The following is a 23581-nucleotide window of genomic DNA, read 5'->3' on the forward strand; positions in this document are numbered from 1 at the left end:
GGTGAAAGCAGCATGAGTTGGCAAGATCTGTTCCTTATTTTAACAACATTACTTTTGTGAGCAACATTTTCAACATAACTGCTGATTACTTCAAAAAAGGAAAAACAGATGCACTTTCGCTTCTTTTGATTACTCCTGTCTGAAACATCCAGGTTGGATTATTGCAATTCCTTGCTATCAGGTTGCCTAAATTCGTTGCTGAATATTCTCCAGTTACTCCAGAACGCTGCAGCGTAAGGAAGAGAAATCATATTTCTCCAATACTAGCCACTCTGCACTGGCTCCTGTAAAAATCAGTGTAGAATTTAAAATCCTTCTCCTTACTTACAAAGCCATAAAAGGTCAGGCATCATCTTATCTTAAAAAGCTCATAGTACCTTGTTATTCCATGAGAACACTGCGTTCCCAGAATGCAGGTCTACTTAAGGTTCCTAAAGTCTCAAAAAGCAGAACAGGAGTCAGAGCATTTAGCTATCAAGCTCCTCTCCTGTGGAACCATCTTCCAGTCTTTGTCCGGGAGGCAGACACTGTCTCTACATTTAAAAGTAGGCTTAAAACTTTCCTTTTTGATAAAGCTTATAGTTAGGGCTGGCTCAGGCTTGCCTTGGACCAGCCCCTAGTTATGCTGCTGTAGGATTAGACTGTCGTGGGGAACTTCCAATGATACACAGAGCTCGTCTGTTCTTTTCTCCCTCTCCATCTGCACGCTTTCCCTACCAAGGCATGTTACTTACTTACTTACTGCTTCTTCCCTGGAGTCCTTGTGCTTTGTCATCTCGCAGGTTCCCATGGACAGTGGCTGAACCTGGATTGTGGATTATAGCTATGTCTACTGCCATGGCCCTGCCTGACATCCACTGCAACTGCTACTACTATTAGTCATACTTCCATTATTATTACATCAATAGTGCTGTACGTACATATACTATCTGTTCCCCATACGAACATATATCACATACATAAATATATCATATTTGTATATATTATGCAATATATACTACATATAGTTAAGAGTCTATTATCAGAACTGTCACTGTTCCTCACTGTGATTGCATTTCTGTCTGTCTCTCTTTGTTTCTCTCTGTCTGTCTGTCTGTCTGTCTGTCTGTCTGTCTGTCTGTCTGTCTCTCTCTCTCTCTCTCTCTCTCTCTCTCTCTCTCTCTCTCTAACCTAACCAGTTGAGACAGAAGATGGCCACCCACCCAGACCCAGAGAAAAGGTGATCTCCTCTGTTTTACAGTTATAAAAGTTCCATACCTGTGTCTAAACAGAAAATACCTGAAATGTAAAGCTAGTAAAAAAAAAAAAAAGTGGTGACAAATTGACAATTGAAAAATTGACAAAGTAATTTGAGGCAGTCTGTTTATTGCTCTATATGTTCCCTATCATTTACATCAGATCACAGACTATTATCCACATTGCATCTACTTGGTAGCCAGCCAATAGCTTGAGCCAATAGCAAATCCAGCCTTAGCATGACCAAGTCCATGACCTAACTGGATGTGACCTGGACATGGACAAAACTGACATTTTGCAAATACACAGAAAAACACCTTTTTTACAGAGGACAGACCATTGATATTCATTGATTTGAACTGCTGCACTATAATCTGATGGAACCTCACATTGCCCAAAATAACACAGCCCTAACCCTAACCCAGCGGCTGCCCTACATTACTTTTCCCATCTTAGACACCTCTGCATTACGGCTGCTTTTCCTGCTCTGCTTGCAGAGTACACACAGTTGTACACACAGGCAGCTTGTGTGTACAACTGTTTATCACTTCTAAATATAAAACCACCTTCCAAAGTGTAGCCTTACTAGAATGAACCAGAAAAGAGGACACAACTCAGACAATTAAACATCAGTGGGGGTCAATGAATAAAAATGGCTATGGACACCAAAGAGGAAGATCAACTAGAATTATTAAGCCATATTAATTATAATAACCTGCCACTTCTCATAGAATTTACAACGGACTAAAAAATCCCACAGGCAGACCTGAGATATATAGCTAATATAAACTCCATAGCAGCTGCAACCTACAGTTTTTACACACTGTGTAGTGCTCTCTGTTTCATACACACAGAAGAGTTTGTTGACGTTCTCCACTGGAGAGTTAGAACGTGAATGAGTCTGTTGCTGTACTCGTCTACCTGAACAGCTTTCTGTGAGTGTTAACTGTCTGAAGTTCTCTACAATCTGCCCTGTAGGTTCTTTGCTTACAAGTAATGCATGATATTACCAGTCCACTCAGCCACTCCCATTGCACTCCTCAAAGTCTTCAGACATTTTAAGCTGAATGAGGCTCTGCAGTGAAAACTGAGATTGTCAAAAAGAGCAGAAAGGCCTCATACACAGAGTTCCTCAGTAAACATAGAAGTCACTGCTGGAGGATCTACCCTGAGCATTAATGCCTGACCCAGCATACATCTATTGGCGACACAACAAGGTGGATGTGTTTGATTTGGGTCACTTACCATGCTTGTCAGATGTAAGTATAAGTACTTTAAGTACATAAGGGATGAGATGAAAGTAAATTTAAAGAAGAGGTTTAAAAGTTTGCCTTACTGAGATCCTCATGCAGAAGTTCCACAGCTGAGGGGCCCGAATAAAGTGTGTTGCCTAGAGGAGATAAAAGCTTGATCTTGGTTAAATCAGCTGGACAAAGCAAGACTGCACCCCTTTAGTCGCCCGAGCTGACCTGATTTGCAGTCAATCAACTGCAGGATATCTTTGGACATCCAATTCTTAATTTCACCAAGGCAAGATATAATAAAGAAAGCATCAATGGTGCTAGACAGGACATACAGTTGTATGTCATGTGCATAGCAATGAAAATCAATATTGAGTGGCTATTATCTGAAAGGGCTGAGTCAAGTGAGTAAGTATGTCAAAATTGTATTGTTGCTTTGTGGGAGAAACGCACAATTTACATTACATACAGTTTACATATGTAGCCAGTAGTGAAATGTCCCCCCTGGGCTACTATAGGGCTAGACCAGCCTTAGCCCCTCACATTTACTTGTTGCCAATTTGTTGAGATGAATACAAAAGACAGCTGAAGGTGCTGCTCTTCCTTTCATACCGGGTTGTGACAGGTTGTGTGGTGCTGTTTCCCCCTCTGCTTTCACATTTATATTTTGCTCCCTGTCATTTTGCTTTGCAGTGTGTGTGCATGTGTGTCGAGCACGGGAGCGAGGTGAGTACTCTGTCCCACCATACTTCCCCCTTTTCACCATGGACAGCAATGGCCAGCCGTACTTCAGCACTCCTCTTTTTTATTTTATGAGTATTTTTTATATTATAGCTTTAATCTAGCCCTAATAAATTTCTTGTTCCTATTCTGATATTTACTGTTACTGTTTACTGTATTTTTATGAAGTATCTGTGGGGTTTTAGCCGGTTTGAGTTGGGTGTTAAACCTAAAAGATTAAAGAAAAGCAAACCAAACCCAGGCCTTGCGACAGCCCAGCCACACAAAGTTCATTTGTAAAGTTCTTTGAATCATTGTTTCTGGAAAATGATGAATGAAGTTTTATAACTAAGTTCGGGAACAAAGATGATGCCCTGAACGCATCAGATTGCATGGCATCTGACTTAAAAACAAAATTGAGCTGAGGTTAAGGCCCATCTTAGGTGCGTATAAAATGGTGAAGACAAGTTTTCAAATTTTTGTCAAAAGTTTTCTCATTTTCTATCACAAACACCTCAGACTCACACTCACCCTCAGCTGGCTTGAGTTGGTTTGGAAAGCTGAGACAGAATTTTGGTGGTGGCAAGTAAGCAGAGAGAGCAAATGACTGCAAAGCAGACTGGAAAACACTGGGTGAAGCAGGCATATAGAGACCACGGAGAAATGATGAAAACTGAGAATTAAACAGAATTCAGCAAACACCAGAAAAATATTGACAAGATGGTTCTTGGGATATATGTACTGCAGAAGGGAACTGGAGCACCATACTCAGACAGACACAGAGAGAGAACAAACAGCGAACCTAACAACAAAGGTGGCATTCTCTTCAATCCTCAGTGCCTCGCCATGTCTTGTTACCCCTGCTACTGTTTGTGGTGAGAATGTGTGTGTGTGTGTGTGTGTGTGTGTGTGTGTGTGTGTGTGTGTGTGTGTGTGTGTGTGTGTGTGTGTGTGTGCATGTAGTTGAGGGTGGGTGTTAGTACATATGGAGGGTGGGAGGAATGGGTTTTTAGTGTTGTTCTATTTTGATTTATATTGTTTTTAACGCTTGTGAAGCACTTTGTGTTTTATTGTGTTTGTATTTTATTTTATTGTGTATGAAAAGTGCTATATAAATAAAGCTGGATTTTTATGTATTTATTTATTTATTTATTTTTGAACAAACAAAAGGGAGGGGTTAACAGTAGAAATGATGGAAGTTTTCGTCTCGATCCCTGTTAGCCACAGGAGCTTGCCTGAGTCTCCACAATGTGACTAACATTTAGTCACATGTGGACATGTTTATGATTGTTTCTATTTTTGCTAAATTAATCTGAAAATTAAAGAATAAACTCTCATTCAGAGTACTGGGAACTGCCCCAACATCTGTGCCAGAAGCATCCATTGGACCAGGAGGGGAGCAGAGATGTAGAGACTCTCTGGGGCTTCTCATAGGACAGTAACATAATGCATTCTTTCCGGGCGTTCTTTCAGGGTATCTAAAATGTAGAAAAACTCTGTACACTGCATAAAATGCTTTTCATTATTTTATTCTATTTTTTCTTTATTTTACTAAATCTAATATTCTCTCATTCATATAAAAGTTAGGTCTTCCACGGACGGAAATGGATGCATATGTGTTTGAGGAGCTTTTACAAGGAGGGAACCTTACCATCAAGTTTTTCACAAAACAGTCTCAGTTAAGATTTAGCCACAGGGAAAAATGTGGATCATCCACCAGAAGTACTGCAATGCTGAGCATTATGGAGGACTAAAGGTTGATGATCTGAGTTCACTGTCAGTGAGGACTAGCCTGTTGTGCCTTTCTGTGATACAGTTTGGTTGTCAAGCCAAAAAGAGGTTGTAAGGGGGCCTTCAGCAAAAATTTGTTTTTCAACCTTGTGTGTGTATTTCTTTTAACTATCTTGAAGTTGTGCTTCATCAAGATCTACCATACACTTCCTTTGAATCGCAGGTGTCAGACATTTCATGTTCTGTGCCATCTGATTCATCAGATCAGCAACAGTGATTCTTGAGAGGAGCAGTGGAGTGAAAAGTGAGTGATATTCTCCAGTCTAAGCTGGGGACATATAAAAATCTTGCACAAATATGACAAAACCAAGACATTGTTGCTGACATGACTGAAGTTCATGGGAAAGCATGTTCACCCATAATCAGATTTTTACAACAATTAGGGGATGCAGAAGTCCATTTTGTCATCAGTTAAGCAAATGGATGTGAACTTCTGATAGAGCTTTGTTCAGTATTTAAAAGCAATTTAACTATTGTGGTTCTACTATTGCAATAGTACAATATGAAATTAATTTTATATGGAATCAGAATTGTTTCAGTAAAATCAAACAAAACTTTTTAAATATCAAACAAAAGTTCAGTGGTGGCCTTTCCAGTTTGACATGGATGACTTCCTTCCTTTTTCCAACCATTGGTCCTCCCTGGCTATGTACATTTTTGTCCTAAAATGAATGTCCCTTGTCCTTAAGGTGTAGGTGGACTGTTGAGTCTTGACCTAAGGTCTTGGCTCTCCTGTGTTGTGCCATGCAATTACAATTAGTAATTTGGCAGACGCTTTTATCCAAAGCGACGTACATATGAATTCACACACCGATGGCACAGCATCGCGGGCAGTTTTGGGGTTCAGGTTCTTGCCCAAGGATACTTCAGCATGTACCACCGACCCCTTGATTGGTTGACGAGCGCTCTACCTCCTGAGCCACAGCTGCCCCATGCGCTTGTGAAGTGGTTGTTTTGTTTCCCCAACATACAAATCTGTGCATTCCTCATTGAATTGGACCACATACACTATATTGCTCTGCTTGTGCCTGGGTTTTTTTGTCCTTAGGGTGGACAAGCTTCTGCCTCAGAGTGTTACTGGGCTTGAAGTGCACAGAGATCTGCAAAGAGCATCAGATCCAGGACAAAGCACCATAAGACAGAGATTCAGTTGATGAGGCATTCTTATGAACAGTAACTGAGAAAGTCCTGTCAGAAAGGTAAGAAGAGCAACCCTTCAAAGTTGATCCAGAGATACCCACTCACTGCCTGAGCCTCCCAATATACAGTGGTCCACAGTATCAGAAGTAAGCTCCTTGGTAGCTGAACGCAACTGTGCAATAACACTATTTATTATCCATATTGGCAACAGTATTTTTATAAGCTGTACATATTGTGCATAATACATAGGCTCATGAAATTCAATATCCTTTCTATGCAACATTGCTAGTTTTCTCATAAGAATATTGGCAGTAGTATTTTTATAGTATTTAGAATTTTCATAATCTGTACATAATGTACATACGTAGTTGATTTTCTATTCTATCCCCTTTCTACCCCCTTTATACTTTTTATCTTGACCCTTTTGTGCCACTGTTTTGTTGGGGTTTTTGTTTTGCTTTTTTGCTTTTTGTAATACTTGCCGGCTGTAACAACTTTTACTGCACAGTAAATTAAAATAGAGTAAAAGGAATTAGTAAGCCCAACTTCATCATTTGTAATTCAAAAGAAAAAAAAGACCCCATGGTCACCAACTGAATCGAAATGCAGCTTCTGAACATGGTAGCAAGTCCACCATTGTGGCCTGAAATTCTAGTCAAGGTGATTAAAGTTCATTCCTTCAGGCACAGCTCAAAGCATGTGAGCATGTTCCATATTCCTCCTGGGTTCAGGAACAAACAAGTCGAACTTTTTAGACTGGATGATGTCATTTAGCACAAAAGCAGAAGATTGACTTGTCCAACCATGGGCAAGGGAAGCCATTCTAGGCAGTAGTAGAATACACTAAATCAATGCTCATCAGAAGCAATCAACGCAATTTTCCACTGACTCCTCGCTTCCAGAGCTGCTTTACCTTGATTCTGGCCCTTCTCACTCACTTCCTCCAGTGTCGGTGGGAACTTATAAGTGGTGGGGGGTACTGCAGGGATAGCTGTCCACAGGCACAACTGGCAGCAAGTTAGATTGTGGAATATCAACCTGTGGATTTAGAGTTTACTATGATCTACCATCAAGGTTGTGATGTACAAAAGAGTCTAGCTATCATACACCTGAGCAGCAAGTCCGTTATTAACAAACAGAATAACAAGGAAAAAACATCTCATTTTTCTAAAAACATGTTTCCTCAATACCCTTCTCCTTCATCTTTCCTCACTTTCGTAGTGAGAGGGACTGAGGAAGACCTGAGTTGGTTTCAAGGTGAGTTCAGCTGCAAACACAGTCTGAAATTAGCAACCGCCCCAGGGACTACGGTATAGCTAAACATTTTTGAATTATTACTCCAAACATCTATATTTTGGAGCTAGCTCTAGTTGCCAGATGTATTTTATAAACAAGAGTTATAACCAAATCATGCATTGTACAAATCGTACATACCCCACCAGATTTTTTAGTAACCGGACATTTTATTCCTTTATGTTGCAATTTCTTTTATTATAATTTTCAATATGTAGAAATGATCATTATATATTATGAATCAAACATTCAAAGGGGTGGAGAGGAGATTTGCAGTGATGTCACACAGGATGTCATCCGTGGGTCATGTTCGTCAACATTGTCCAAGCTCAACTAAGTTACAAGTAGAGGCCGCTTTAATTTTCTTTGTAAATCATTGGCAGAAGAAAGAGAAATGTTAGTGTACTCCAATCGAATTAACAAAGGCACAGATATACATATTTATTACAGGTTATTAAAGCTTAATTTTGGTTATCATAACTTTGATCTTATTTTTGTCATTTGGGCCAATAAATCCAGTCTGTAGTCATAACACTGTACACATCAAGTTAATTGCTAAGTTTCTTTGAATGTGGTGATGAGGCCGACAGGACAAGAAACACATACAGTTAGATTATCAAACTGGCCGAGTGAATATAAGTTCACAGCTCATTCTCTGTTATCTCTGTGTTTGGGCTCCTCCTCCTCCCCAAGGAAATACCTCTAGCTCTTTAGCTGCTAAATCACTGAAGAGTTAGATAAGATAATCTATATCACCATAAAATGAAGTTGTCACGGAGCGGGTTTCAGGCCTAAGTGCAGAACCACCACAACACGGGTAAAGATATTATCCACTTTTTAATCTTGAATAGGCAGGACAAGATTAACAGCCACAATCATAGTCTCAACACTCAGGCAAACAATGTCCAGTAAACAAAAGGCAAGACTCATGGTCAGGGACAAAAGACTAAGGCAGTTACCGGGGAACAGGAGAGCAGGCGTGGTCAGAGACATGCAGTCTCTTGCATGAGGACAATAGGTGCTTTTCATTACGTTGAATTGTGCCTCCTCATCTCCTCTCTCCTTCGTCGACCCGGAAGTCGTTTCCCCTCCGCCATGATGAAGGATCTTCCAATTTGCTTAAATGCACCTGAGGGAGACGAGAAGAGAGGAGGCTTCTGAAGGAGATCAGAGTGAGGATACACCGGTGTAGCCTACATGGAAGTCTTTTATTATTTAAGGGGCGTGTCGTATGTGGCACACGTTTGAATCATGGCGGTAGCAGGTCTTCACAAATGTAATCTTGATTCTTGTTTCAACTGTGTCCTTTTAACAATTATATCTGTCACCAAGAAATTAATGAAAATTCTTGGTATATTAAAGCAAGGCTACAAGGCTGTTGGTTTAATCTACAGCATACCCGTCCTCTGTTATGCCTCTAATGGCATATAATTGAAACCTCATCAATAGCAATCAGGAGTAGTAGTAGTAGGAGGAGGAGGAGGAGACCCTCAATTTAATCAAACTGAGAGCGCAACATGACCATCTTTTTACAGGACAGCGTCATACAGCTAAGCAGGCCTGAGGGTGAGTGATTTGTGCATTGAAATACATAATTGTTCTGAGCCCAATAAAGTATGTTTGAACCAAAAGAAATGGCTACTAACAGTGATAATACTGCACTATTTTCATGTATGATAGTAGCAGATGTCTTTACACAGTTGACATTGATAATTGTGCTGTGTATATAGGCAAATGCATGCAGGCAAGGTATTTGAATGCCGCTATTTGCCTCCCTTTTCCATCCATCAGAAGAATACTGACTGAGTTGGGTCTCCAGTCAACAGTGAGCCCTTAACAAGTCTCAAAAAAATGGGACAACCTGAAATGAAAATATAAGGTATGCAGGTTGTTTATTTCAATAAGCTTTCTGCCTAGTTATAAATTTATTTTGGCACACATTTGTTCAACAGTCTTGCCTTAGCCTTGACCTTTCTATTTTCAGGAGCTCAAAAATCCTGCAACAGGGACGGGTACAGACAGAGGAGAGGCCACAGCAGTCACGTGGCCCTGGTTTACCCCGATGCACGAGGAGATTGGGGGCAGGCCATCTATTGCGCCTCCTGTCCTGATTGATTCGTACATCAGGGAAAACCAGCCACCAGCGGATGGTGTGGCCTCTCCTCTGTCTGAAGATAGTGGGCCGACAACATCATCATCATCAGCAGCATCATCATCATCATCATCAGCAGCAGCAGCAGCAGCAGCAGCAGCTGAGAATGAGGAGGAGGAGGAGGAATAGGAGGGAGAAGGGGAGACATCAAGGATGCCAGAGACAGAGGAGAGTGAGCCCTCCATGTCGGCCTGTCTCTGTCCTTACAAAAGAAGGAGGAGCAGACTAGTTCAGCTGCTGGAGGAGGAGGCTGTTTAAAAAGAGAAGCGCTTCAGGGCCAACCAGGACCAGACTGAAAGGTTTTTAAAACTCTTTGAAGAACTGGTCAAAAAGAATTAATTTAAAGTTGCATTTATTTAATATTTTTTCCTTTTCTTTTGCCAATACTCTAAAGGCCAAAATGCCTCAGTTTGTAATTTGTTACTGCTTCTCGATCAATCTTTGGTTCCGTTTGAATAAGCTTCTGTGCTAATTGAATTTAGTGTGGCAAAAAAACACATCAGGTGCATGTAGAAACAAAAAATAGCCAGGCAAAAACTGTTCAATAATCATGCTCCTACAAGGCTGGAATACGCACAGGAGGGGCCGAGAACTGTGCAGCCAGTCTGTCCCTCCAAGCAGAAGCACTCCGCTCCCCCTTACTGGACGCGGTGGAGGCACTGAGGGGTTATCGTGGTCCAGCGTAGGCTCAAGGATGTCCCCAGCCGTCAAGCAAATGTTGTGCAAGACAGCACAGGCGGTGATGACAGTGGGGGCGAAAGTGTGGTCCATCTCAATGGCTCTGAATAACAGGGACCACCAATGGGTCTTAAGCATACCTACTTGGCATGGTGGTTGTTAAACGTGCTCTGTACCCTCTGACGTGGCACCCATCTATGGCACCCACCCAGGATGCAAAAAGCGGACTATGGGCCAGGACTTGGAAACTGTGCCCAATGTCTTCCAGCTCCTCCGGGACACCACGCTGTAAGATAGTCTGTGTGCGAGTCAGTACACAGTTATTAAGACCGTGATTGCCTGTCCCCAGCCACGGCTCCCCTTAGGTGGCAGTAACCTCATCAACGCATCCATCGAAGCCCAGGTGAGGCGGTAATCCATCAGGAGCTCGCTTTCTCCATCGAAGTACAATCTCAGGATGGGCACAGTGAGATTTCTTTGGAGATATCTCCGGAGGGGAGGATTTGGAATTGCAGCTTAAATTTGATAGTCAAGATGCTGACTAGAATGATCAACACTGATTTATCATCATCATCAGCAATCATTATCAATTTGATATTTATAAATGCAGCTCCAATGTGCGCGCTTCAGCAGTACAAGTAGGCCTAAATCATTATGAGGGTAATTTACAAATCTGCTTTATTTTAATACTCCAATGTTTGGTGAAAAATACTGCACGTAATAATGGCATTTGTCAAGTAGCCAAGTGAGTATTACCTGCTTCAAAAGCAGAATGAGACGCAGTCGTGCTCTCCTGCACCTGGAACGCTGGACCTCCTCCTGGAGCCCATTCCAGATCCTGGCAGCGCACACAATCGCTGGATTCATTGTTGCTTGATGTTCTCTCGCTCAAAATGATCTTCGAATGGACAAGCAGGTTGTACGGATCTTTCACCTTTATAGCCATATTGCTCATCAGCTGATTTTAAAATCAGCTGAGCTGCAATCAGCACAATGATCAGCTGTTGCTACTGATCCACCAGCTGATGTGAATTGACGAAAGTTATGCTGAACACAATTAAATCATTTTAATTACACAGTTTATTCTCACAGTTAGATGATAAAACGCAATATCATGCACCGTCAGTCTGTGCTTGATATATCTGGCACTTAAGGATATAAAGGTGACTTTAACTACAAATAGTTGTGGCAACACACGGAGCAGCTTTTTTCTTTCTTTTATTTTTATTTTATTTTTTGAGTGATCGTCAAACAACACAAACCCACACATATATTAGATGATTTGAAAGAAAGTTTAAATGATTCGCATATTTAAAACAAATTACAAAATTAAAGACTACTGTGTGTTTTTAGAAACTGTTCTTAAATAAAGGCTTCTATGTGCATTCAGCTGCAGTCCCTTTGACATCTAATATGGCTGTGCAAACGTCATCAGTAATTGACGTCGCTTCTTACTGAAGCTGTGGAGCGAGAATTTTTTCATTTCGGAGTTCCATCTCCTCCATCCTCACGTCTCTTCTTTCATGCCCTCACTGGGCATAGCAAGGAGAGGAAGCGAGTGGAGGAGACAAGGAGACCAATTTACCAAATGAAAAGCACCCACTGACAATCTGGCAACCAGTGTTCTTCTTCTTCTTTTTGATGTTTTTTGGTGGGTGGCAACCAACGTTAAGGAGCATTACCGCCACCTACTGTGTTGGAGTGTGGACCAGAGTTATCTATCTACCCCAAAACGTTAAAAAAAATTAAAAATAATTAAACAAATTCATCTCGACTAAATCCTTCTAATTAACTCAGTATCATTTAAAAACTTGAGAGGACCTCTTACACCAACTGTTAATACATTCTTAAATGTCAGCTCCTCCTGTGCAGTCCTGACTTCTCTCTTTAATACTTAACGTTTATGTGAATATTTGGGCACCATAAAATAACATGTTCCACTGATTCTACTTCCTGACAATGCTCGCATAGCCCTGAGGGATGTTTCCCTATCAGGTGCAGTGTCTTGTTTATTCCAGCATGTCCTACCCTCAGTCTGGTTAAGATCCTCTCCTCTTTGGTGGTTCTATTGGCTGGTCTTACTTTGCCAACTACTGACTGGACTACATACAGGTGTCTTCCTGTAATAGCTGTAACCCATTCGTGCTGCCATTCCCTCATGATGTTCTCCTTAATTAAACATTTTGCTTCTGCCTTGCTCAATACGATTTTTAAGATTCTTTAGCTAATGTATCTACTAATGCATTACCCACAACTCCTCTGTGAGCCGGAACCCACATAAATGTCACCCCAATGTTCATCCTGTGCAAATTTTCAAAAATTTCAGAAATAATATCCTGCCTACTGTCTGATATAGATGACTGCAATGACATTTGTACTGAACATGAATCAGAGCAAAGAATAACCTCTCTGATTTGTGACTCTTCTACCCACTTAGCCCAGTAGTTCATCATTAGTCTTTCTCTCCCTCTCCATCTGCACGCTTTCATGTCCTACCACGGCGTGTTACTAACTTAGCTCCTTCCCCGGAGTCTCTGTGCTTTGTCGTCTCGCAGGTTCCACAGTGGCTGAATCTGGATTGTGGATTACAGCTGCGTCTCCTGCCTGACTGCTACTACTGTTATTACATCCACTGTCACTGTTACTGTGACTGCATGTCTGTCTCTCTGTCTCTCTCTCTCTCTCTCTCTCTGACTGCATTTCTGTCTGTCTCTCTCTGTCTGTCTCACTCTCTCTCTCTTGCTCTTCCTCTCTCACCCAACCGGTCGAGGCAGATGGCCGTCCACCCAGAGTCTGGTTCTGCCTAAGGTTTCTGCCTGTTAAAAGTTTTTCCTCGCCACTGTCGCCAAGTGCTTGTTAATGGGGGAATTGTTGGGTCTCTGTAGATAAAACAGCTCGGCCTGTACCAGCTCTGTATGGAAAGTGTCCTGAGACAACTTCTGTTGTGATTTGGCGCTATACAAATAAAATTGAATTGAATAGCTGCTTTCGTCTAAGATGCAGTGGAATTTCTCCCATCTCAACCTGAAGAGCAGACAAAGGAGCTGATCTGAAAGCCCCACAACACAACCTCAAGGCTTGAGACTGCACCACCTCTAACTTTTTCAGTGAGGACTTAGATGCTGAACCATATGCAGCATTCCCATAATCTAATACTGACCTGATCAGTGCAACATAAATCATTTTCAAAGCTGACCTACTTGCTCCCCATTCTGATCCTGTTAAACATCTCATTACATTAAGTATTTTTTTACACTTAGTATGCAACTTATTAACATGCTCGTTCCATGTCAACTTTTCATCGAACCACACACCCAAAAATCTAAAATCTTTCGCTTGTTCTATTATTTGCCCATACATCTTTAGCTGAGGATCACCACCCCTCCTTCTTGTAAATATTACTGCTTTGGTTTTCCCTACAGAAAACTTGAATCCCCAAGAATAGGACCATTTTTCCACTATATTGACTGCTTCTTGTATTTTCTTTCCAATATATTCAATATTCTTCCCCCGTTTTCCATAAGGCCCCATCATCTGCAAACAATGACCCCCAGTATCACCCTGAACTTTGGAAAAAAAAACATCATTTATCAACCTTATATTTCTGTGATATAGCTGCCTCAATTCTAATCTGAATAAATCGGTCAAATAAAAACTCCTTAACCAAATTATATACCCTACCTGTTATTGCCATCATATTTAATTTGATCATTACTCCCTCCTTCCATACCATATCATACGCCTTTTCTACATCGAAAAACACTGCCATTACAGATTCTTTATTTACTTGTGCTTTCTTGATCTCTGTTTCAAGACACAAAACAGGGTCCATGGTCCCTCCACCCCTCCTAAACCCACTCTGAGAAGGAGACAGGAGTTCTCTGCTTTCCATATAAAATGTCAGTCTATCTGTAACCATTCTCTCCATTAACTTCCCCATATGTGACGTTAGGGCTATAGGTCTATAGTTCATAGGACTTGACGGATCCTTTCCTGGCTTCCTGATGGGAATAATCACTGCCTCATTCCAACTACAACTCCCATTTCCCACACTTTATTAAATATACCTAGGAGCTTCATGGATTCTAAGACCCCTAAGTGCTTTAGCATTATATAGCAAATCTCATCCACACCAGGAGATGTTAGCCCAGATCTAACTAGTGCTCTCCTCATTTCAGCCAAAATAAATGGAGCATCCATTACACTGTCTGTATCCTCCCTTCTTTCCAAAATCCCAGGATGTGCTGCACTTGTCCTTGCTCTTCCTCTCCTGCCCTCCTCAGACAAATTATCAGAGCTATGGATCTTAATGAGGGTCCTAGCTATCATTTCAGCCTTCTCTTCCTCAGGCTCTGCCGTTTCCTGCTCCAGCTTCAAAACTGGATACTGCCATTCTCTCCTGAAACCTCTCATGCTTCCAATCATGCCCCTAACATCCCCAATAGGAGTTGATCTACCAATTTTATTACAAAAAATCTGCCAACTTTGCCTTTTCGCTTTACGCACAGTTCTCCTAACAACTGCTTGAGCTTGCTTATATTCAATTAAGTTCTGGAAATTATGTGTTCTCTTTAAAACCTTTAAAGCTTTATTCCTTTCTTTCACTACCATACTACACTCATCTGTCCACCAGGGCACAGCCTTTCTTTTCATTGTTCCTTTACTTCTAGAAATTGTCTGGTTAGCTACTTTTGTCAATATTGCTCTAAACTTTCTATCAATCACCTCCACCTCTTCATTTAAATCTATTTTAGTCATTTCTCTCTCACATATATATTCAAACTGTCCCCATTTTGCACTATTAAATATCCATTTCCCCCAAAATTTCCCTTGCCTTACCTTCCTTTGGAATAATACACTACACAACACTGGAAAATGATCACCCCCTACTGTTGTGTCATCTGCCACTTCCAACTCACATATTCCTGCTAAATTCCTAGACACCAGAGTTAAATCTAGTGCCGAGGTGTTCCCTGTACGCACATCTATCCTGGTCCCTCTACTATCATTGACACAAACCATGCCATTTTCTTCCAGCAGTTCTTCAATTACCACCCTATTAGCATCTGTTCTTGCTCCTCCCCATAAAGTACTGTGAGCGTTGAAGTCGCCACACATCATCCTATTTCCATCCATCCCCTCAATTTGCATTAACTTATCCACCTCTAGTTTCCTACAAGGATTATAATTAATGACTACCAGCTCTCCTTCACTAGTCCATATCTCAACAGTGACATATTCTAGCTCATACCTACCTCTCTAAAAGAAGCATCTTCTCTGATGAATGTTGCACAGCCTCTCCCCCCCCCATCACACCTGATGGAAAACATAGCCAACTATCCTGAAATCCAAATATGGATTTAGCCATGTTTCCTGTACACAAATAACATCTGGTTTACTAGGCAACTCATCTACATACCTTTTAAATTCCTGTCCATTAGTCAACAAACTTCTCGCATTCCATTGCAGTGCAAAAACCATTAACATCACTAGACCCCAGCCCATGCCTGCTCCTGACTTTCTTGACTACTGAGACTCTTATTCACCTCCTCCCAAGTCAGCCCATCGGCATCTAGATAGTAGTTTGCTGCCTTTACAATCCTTTGGATTCTCTCTGTTTTTGACTTGACCTCCATTGAGACATTGACTACACCTGCAATGAAAGTGACTAGTTTCTTTACATCAACCATCATCTTGCCCTTGCTTGCCTGATCTGGCTCTCTCACTTCTGCTGGTTGCATTCTTGCTCTATTTCTCTCCATCCTTCCATCTTGCCCCTCTCTCTGCATCACCATCTTCACAGCTTCTGCATAGGTGGTCTTATTCTGGGTTCTTACCTGTTGAATCATCACATCATCACTCGTTACTTCACACCCCCCATACGCCACATGCGTTACCTGCAGCCGCAGGGCACTTTTCAAAACTCCCCCTTTTAGATAGGCTTTAATTTCCTCCATTGACATGCCAACTGGCACTCCCAAAACCACTCCCTTTGTCTGCTTTCCTCCACTTTCAATCCAGCTTGAGCTAACCACTTTACTTCGTCCTATTTCGGTGATCTTACCGCTCTCGCTGCTTTTGATCCTTGCAAACAATCAACAAGTTTCCATCTTTCATGACTTTAGCCATACGAATATCACCTACGTTACCGTTCAAAAGCCCAGAAAGTTTCACCGGATTCATAAAAGAAATTCCTTTCTCCTCACCAAATCTCAATATGATTTTATACCCCAACTCCTCTCACTCCCTCTCCTCAGACACCTTAGTCCTCTTCGCCCTATCGGTGCCACTACCACTACCTCCAAGATAATCCCCCTCCCTTCTCTGCTTCTGCCCAGCACCTACCTCCATAGAGCTACTACTATCACTGAAAGAATCATCTCCTACTTCATCAGACTCATCCCTACCAGCTCCCATCTCTGGTCCATTCACAACACTGCCGTGCCGACCCACCATTTTTCCGTTTCTCCCCATTTTCTTACTTCGCCTCAAAGAACCTAAAGGTGCGCTTCTCAAAGGATCACCTGCCAGATTTCTCCGACTATTACTATGAGAGTTTTAAACCATATATTACTGTATTGATTGTTTTGTGCACCAGAAGCTTGGCAACCAGTGAGTGTGGCAGAGCAGCTTATATAGTGCACTGATTGCATTGAGTCTCAGGGGTATGATCAGGTGAGCAGGCAGGTGGTTGTGGCTGAGTGGAAAAGTACTGAGGGCACTGGTGAGCAGATGAGGAAACAATGGCAGCTGGTAAGAACTACGACACCTGGTCCAGTCCTGTGATAGGTCACAAACTGGCTTGGTTTCATCAGAGATGACATCACCATTCCGCTGAGGTCATTTGTTTCCATAGCAACAATGATGACAATAATAAAGCAGTCATTGCAATCAAAGTAAACTAGAGAAATTCCTTCAGAACCTAATGAAATCTGTTATAAATAAGTAAACCCTACTGCAGGCTGGTGATCCTGTGAAAACTATGATAGACCTGTCAACACCAACCAGTGACACACCTTAATAACTTACTGTCAACCTAGTATAAAACTGGGACATAAACATGAGAGGACCATGTCCATGATCCACATTACAGACACAGCCATGATCCTCAGGAACCTGTGATGCCGAGGTACTAACATGTATTGATAGGAAACGAGTGGTCACAGACACAGAGGTAGGGGACCTCACTGTGGCATGCAAAATACCTCGGCGGGCGAAATGCAAGGTCATTCGTTTCCAGAGCAACAATAAAGACAATATTAAAGCAGTCATTGCAATCAAAGTAAACCAGAGAAATGCCTTCAGAACCAACTGAAACCTGTTATGAACCAGTAAACACTACTGCAGGCAGGCCTAAGCAGTGACACACATAATAACCACTAAATCTTACTGAGTTATTATGTGGAAACTAATCCAGTAATGGAGCTTTCACTTGCATGACACAGTGAGGTCCCCTATCTCTCTGTCTGTGACCTCTCGTTTCCTATCAATGCATGTTAGTACCTCGGCATCACAGGTTCCCGAGGATCAGAATCAGAATCAGAATCAGAAATACTTCATTGATCCCCAATGGGAAATTAAGAAAAGGAGATTAATCAAAAGAGGAAAATATATATATATATATATATATATATAGGAGTTGCAAAGTTTGATGGCCACAGGCAGGAATGATTTCCTGTGGCGTTCAGTTGTGCATTTTGGTGGGAGGAGTCTCTCACTGAAAGTACTCTTGTGCCTGACTAGCACATCATTAAGTGGGTGTGAGATGTTGTCCAAGATAGTCTGTAGCTTAGTCAGATTCCTCCTCTCTGACACCACCGTCAGAGAGTCACACCCCATTCCCACAACGTCACTGGCCTTGCGGATCAGTTTGTTGAGTCTGTTGGCGTCTGCCATCCTCAGCCTGCTGCCCCAGCACGCAACAGCATAGAGAATTGCACTTTCCACCACAGACTCATAAAGAATCCTGAGCATAGTCCGGCAGATGTTGAAGGACCTCAGTCGCCTCAGAAAATAGAGACGACTCTGGCCCTTCCTGTAGAGAGCGTTTGCCCAGTCCAGTTTATTGTCAATATGTACCCCCAGGTACTTGTAGTCCTCCAGAATGTTCACACTGACCCCCTGGATGGAAACAGGGGTCACCGGTGCCTTGGTTCTCCTCAGGTCCACTACCAGTTCCTTAGTCTTTGCCACATTTAGTTGCAGATGGTTCTGCTCACACCATGTGACAAAGTTGTCCACAGCAGCCCTGTACTCATCCTCATCGCCCTTGCTGATACATCCAAGTATCGCAGAGTCATCAGAACACTTCAGAAGGTGGCAGGTCTCTGTGCAATAATTGAAGTCTGTGGTGTAGAGGATGAAGAGGAAGGGAGAGAGAACAGTCCCCTGTGTGGCCCCAGTGTTGCTGACCACTCTGTCTGACACACAGTGTTGCAGGCGCACATAGTGTGGTCTGCCAGTCAGGTAGTCCACAATCCAGGACACTAGGGGGGCGTCCACCCACATTGCTGTCAGCTTGTCACCCAGTAGAGCTGGACGAATGGTGTTGAATGCACTGGAGAAGTCAAAAAACATGATCCTCACAGTGCTCGCCGGCTTGTCCAGGTGGGCGTAGACACAGTTGAGCAGGTAGATTATGGCGTCCTCAACTCCAAGTCGGGGCTGATAGGCAAACTGGAGGGGATCCAAGAGTTGCTTGACCATGGGCCAGAGCTGCTCCAGGACAAGTCTCTCCATAGTCTTCGTGATGTGGGAGGTCAGTGCCACAGGTCTGTAGTCCATGAAGGCCCTGGGCCTGAAATCTTTGGCACAGGAACGAGGCAGGACGTCTTCCACAGCATGGGGACCCTCTGGAGACTTAGACTCATGTTGAAGACATGGTGAAGAACTCCACACAGCTGGGGGGCACAGGCTTTGAGCACCCTGGGGCTGACACCATTGATTGAGTGGAGTCTCATCAGCTGTCTTCTCACCTGGTCAGCAGTGAAGCACACTGAGGAGGTGACAGGTGGGGGAGGGGTGTAGTCCTCACTTTGGAGAGTACAGTCAATCTGGCAGCTGGAAAAGGAGGTGTGAGGAGGGCTCACACAGGGGGATGGGGGGTGTAAGAAGGAGGAGGAGGAGGGGAATGGGGAGTGGGGAGTGATTGATAGTGGTGGTCCAGGACAGGCAGCAGAGGAATCAGAAGGGGGATGAGCCAGGCCTGCAGTGTCAAATCTATTAAAAAACAGATTCAGTTCATTGGCCCTGTCAACACTGCCTTCAACTCCTCTGTTGTTGGTAGCTCTGAAGCCAGTGATGGTCCTCATTCCACTCCACATCTCTCTCAAGTTGTTCTGCTGGAGTTTCCGTTCAGCTTCCTCATTTCTTTCTCCTTAGCCTCCTTGACTATCACCTTCAGTTCCCCCTCTATTGTTCTCACCTCCTCCCAGCTCTTACCAGCTCTGAAAGCCCTCTTCTTCTCATTGAGGATGGTTTTGATGTCCTTTGTCACCCACGGCTTGTTATTTCGATAACAATGGACAGTCCTGGATGGGTGATGGTGTGAGTCCACACAGAGCCCATCAATGTCCTCCCATGTGGCTCACAGAGTGCCTGCCTGTCTGTCACCTCAAAACAGTCCTGCAGTGTCTCATATGTCTCCTCTGACCATCTCCTTACTGCCCTTGTAGTTGTAGGCTGACTCTTCACCCAGAGGTACATAACAGGGAGTGAGGTGCACAAGGTTGTGGTCTGACCTACCCCGGGGGAGGGGGGAGCAGCTGTATGCATCCTTAGCATTAGCATACAACAAGTCCAGAGTTCTCTCCTCTCTTGCAGGACAGCTCACGTACTGAGTGAAGCTGGGCAGTGTTGTTGCATGGTGACATGACTGAATTTACCCAAGATAGCGATGAATGCACTCAAGTGTTGAGCTTGCCGTCGGGTTGCCACCTCTCTATCCCTCTTCCCCTGTAACCAATCGGTCAAGGCAGATGGCCACCCACCCAGAGCCTGGTTCTGCTCGAGGTTTCTGCCTGTTAAAATCAAGTTTATCCTCATCACCGTTGCCAAGTGCTTACTCTGGGGAATTGTTGGGTCCCTGTACATTAAAGAGTGTGGTCTTGGCCTTCTCTATATGGAAAGTGTCCTGAGACAACTTCTGTTGTGATTTGGTGCTATGTAAATAAATAAAATAGAATTGAACTGGAACTAATTTAATTGAACTTCACTGCCTGCTGAGAGAGAGAGAGAGAGAGAGAGAGAGAGAGAGAGAGATCAAGCCATGTTGCCATGTGAGACCAAGCACATCCAAGAATGCTTGAGAACTGGTCTTCCACTCTCCTCCAGAGCAACTTGTCCCCTGGCCATCTGAACCACTAGTTGAAACTTTACTTTTCCTGTGATACTGGGGTTGATGCTATAAATCACTATTAAGAGTAATTAAGAAGTGTTAAGTCATAAGTAGGCTCTATCATCAATATAGTAATGACACTGAATGGCTTCAGGTATTTCCCTTGTCCAATCTGTCTGCTGCTGAACTGTGCATTTAGTGAATTTCACTGGTAAATGTTAAGTTTTTTCAGCAACAGTGGTCTCCTGTGTTTTCACAAGTTGATATATCTCGCCAAGATATCATTCACTGCTTTATCTCATCCATTAATTAACTGTTCATTGCTGTATTCTTTGCATTTATTCATGGTTGCATTTATTTACTGCATTTATCCATGTGTATGTTTAGTAGTTATTAGTTGTGTGGGCAGTTGGTGGTTTAACAAACCTTTAATTTATAAAGAATTATAAATTAGAGGTTTGTGTGTATGAAGTATTTCCGTCACAGTTTACAAGTGTGGCGATTGCAGGGACAGTATAGGAGGGTTTTTGTAAATCTGGTTAAATTATACACTGACTGAATTGTTGCCAACAATGCCACCCGGGGAATTTCACCCCAGGAAGTATTTTTAAACCAAAGTCACTGTTAAGGCACACAGGTATGTTTTACTCAAGGCAGATGAGACACGAATCCACTTTTAAAAGAGAGCTTGTGCTTAATTACAAAAAAATATAATTTAAAAACAACAGTAACACACCATTCACACGGGGCAAAATAAAGAGAGGAACTAATTTAAAGCTGATGCCTACCGGGGTGTAGAGGCTAATGGTGCAGAGAAACCCAACCAAAAATATAAGCACCCAGACACCTCTGACACCTTCTCATTCATTCGATAATTTTATGTTAGGCTTTACAGCCGCCGAGTAATAGGACCCAGTGATGCAGAAACCAGAGGCAGGGATTGTATGAAACCAGGTAAGAATTTATTAACAAAACGAAGAACAGAAAACACACTCAATGAGCGGAATGATAAACAAACAAAAGGCGCACTCAAATGGAGTGGGAGACGAAGCAAACAAAAGACGCACTCAAACGGAGTGGATGAACTAAGGGAGCACTGACGAAGCGGGTATGGATCGAGGCACGCGTGGAAGCGGCAGACAGGCACTGTAACAAAGAAAAACTCAGCACGTAAACGGCTGGACAAAACGACGGACAAACTAATGACTTTTAATGACGAAGAGAGGAAGACAAAGAGACTCGTACTTACGGACCAACAACCAGAACTCAACATAGGGATGAGGAATAATCCGGCAAAGGAGAGGAGCAGGTCCATGCCTTAAATACTCTCCCTGATCAGGGAGAGTGACTGCAGGTGAGTAGCAGTGGGAGGAGCTGGCAGCAGGTGAGGGGCTGCCCAGCCATGGATCCAGGGGTAGACAGACAGACACACACACAGGGAAAAGGGAGAGGAGACACACAGGGAGAGACAGGAAGCCAGGATCGTAACATTTTAACTTTTCTCCCACTCTTTTATCTATCTTTTAACTATCTTAACCTTCATTTTTTTATTCCCAGCTTGCTCTTTACGTCTTTTACTTGTAAGTGGCTTCCTTCGCATCTTTCTTTTTCCCCCCTCCCCCCTCTTTTTTCAATCAGTCTCCGTGGAGGCGTTATTCCCATTGTATAACACCCTTGGAAAGTTGCATGATCAGCTGGATTCCCTCGCCAACCTGATCCCCAACTTCTCCAGCTCCACAGCAACATAAACATGACAGTAACCCTTACCAACAGATTTTCACTACTGGCGGCTCCCTTAAGGGTGCGCAAGGGGAAAATGGCACCCATCTATCCCACGCCGATCCGCCAGAGCAGAGCCGTCAGCCCTCAAACAAACATCACACATCTCCAGAAATCCACCTACAAACAAAAAAAATTCAATAAAACACTTAACAACAACACATATCCACAGGGAATGATAAAGAAAGCACATAGACATCGTTCATCAATCGCTCATCACCCAATGAAATAACATCACAAAAAGTCAAACAGAACACAGACAATTGGATACACACAAACATGCTCATCCTCAGAGAACAGTACAACACAATTATTGCTGTGGAGCTGGAGAACATCCCCCCTTTCCACCAGACAGCGTTCGACCGAGCAGTCCAGTGGGGGAGATCCAGATACAACAGAAAGCTCACAGGCTCCTCCATCAGCTCCTTAAGGGAGCTACTAACCTGAGGGGCATGGATGGAGGGACTGTTGCCCCCACCACCACAGCTCTCCCCCCTGGACTTCCCCCCGCTCCCAAAACCTGCAGGTCATCCCCTGTGTCCTCCCCACCTGCCTCCCCCCTCCCCTACCCTTACCCCCACCGTCCCCTCCCCTAACCCTCTCCCCCCTCTCCCTAACCTTAACCCCCTCCCCTCTTTCCCTAATCCAGTCGGCCGACCCATCGTAAGTGACTGCGGCTCAGAATCATATAGAATTACAGAATACATAGACCATTTCATTAATCCACTCTCAAAACTTCACCCCAGTTATATCAAGGACACTTATCAGTTTGTAAACAGAATCAATTACATGCATGTACCCAGCCACATTCTCCTTTTTACAATAGATATAGACTCACTTTATACCAATATTGAAACCCCACTTGGCCTTACAGCCATAAAACACACTTTCAATAAATACCCAGACCCAGCCAGACCAGACAGGCAAATCCTACAGTTACTCGAACTCACCCTCACCCGCAATGACTTTCAAATCAATAATAAACACTCTCTCCAGCTGTGCGGTTGTGCAATGAGCCGTAAGTATTCACCGGCATATGCTGACATCTATCTGGCCTGTTGGAAAGAAGAAGCAATTAAAATATTGCCCACCAAACCCCTCCTATATCTCCGGTACCTGGACGACATCTTTGGCCTCTGGGGGGGCACAGAGCAAGAATTTCTCCTATTTTTCAACACACTCAACACACACCACCCCAAAATAAAACAAAACAAA

The sequence above is a fragment of the Chaetodon trifascialis genome, chromosome 1, assembly GCF_039877785.1.
Source record: "Chaetodon trifascialis isolate fChaTrf1 chromosome 1, fChaTrf1.hap1, whole genome shotgun sequence".
NCBI lineage: Eukaryota > Metazoa > Chordata > Actinopteri > Chaetodontiformes > Chaetodontidae > Chaetodon > Chaetodon trifascialis.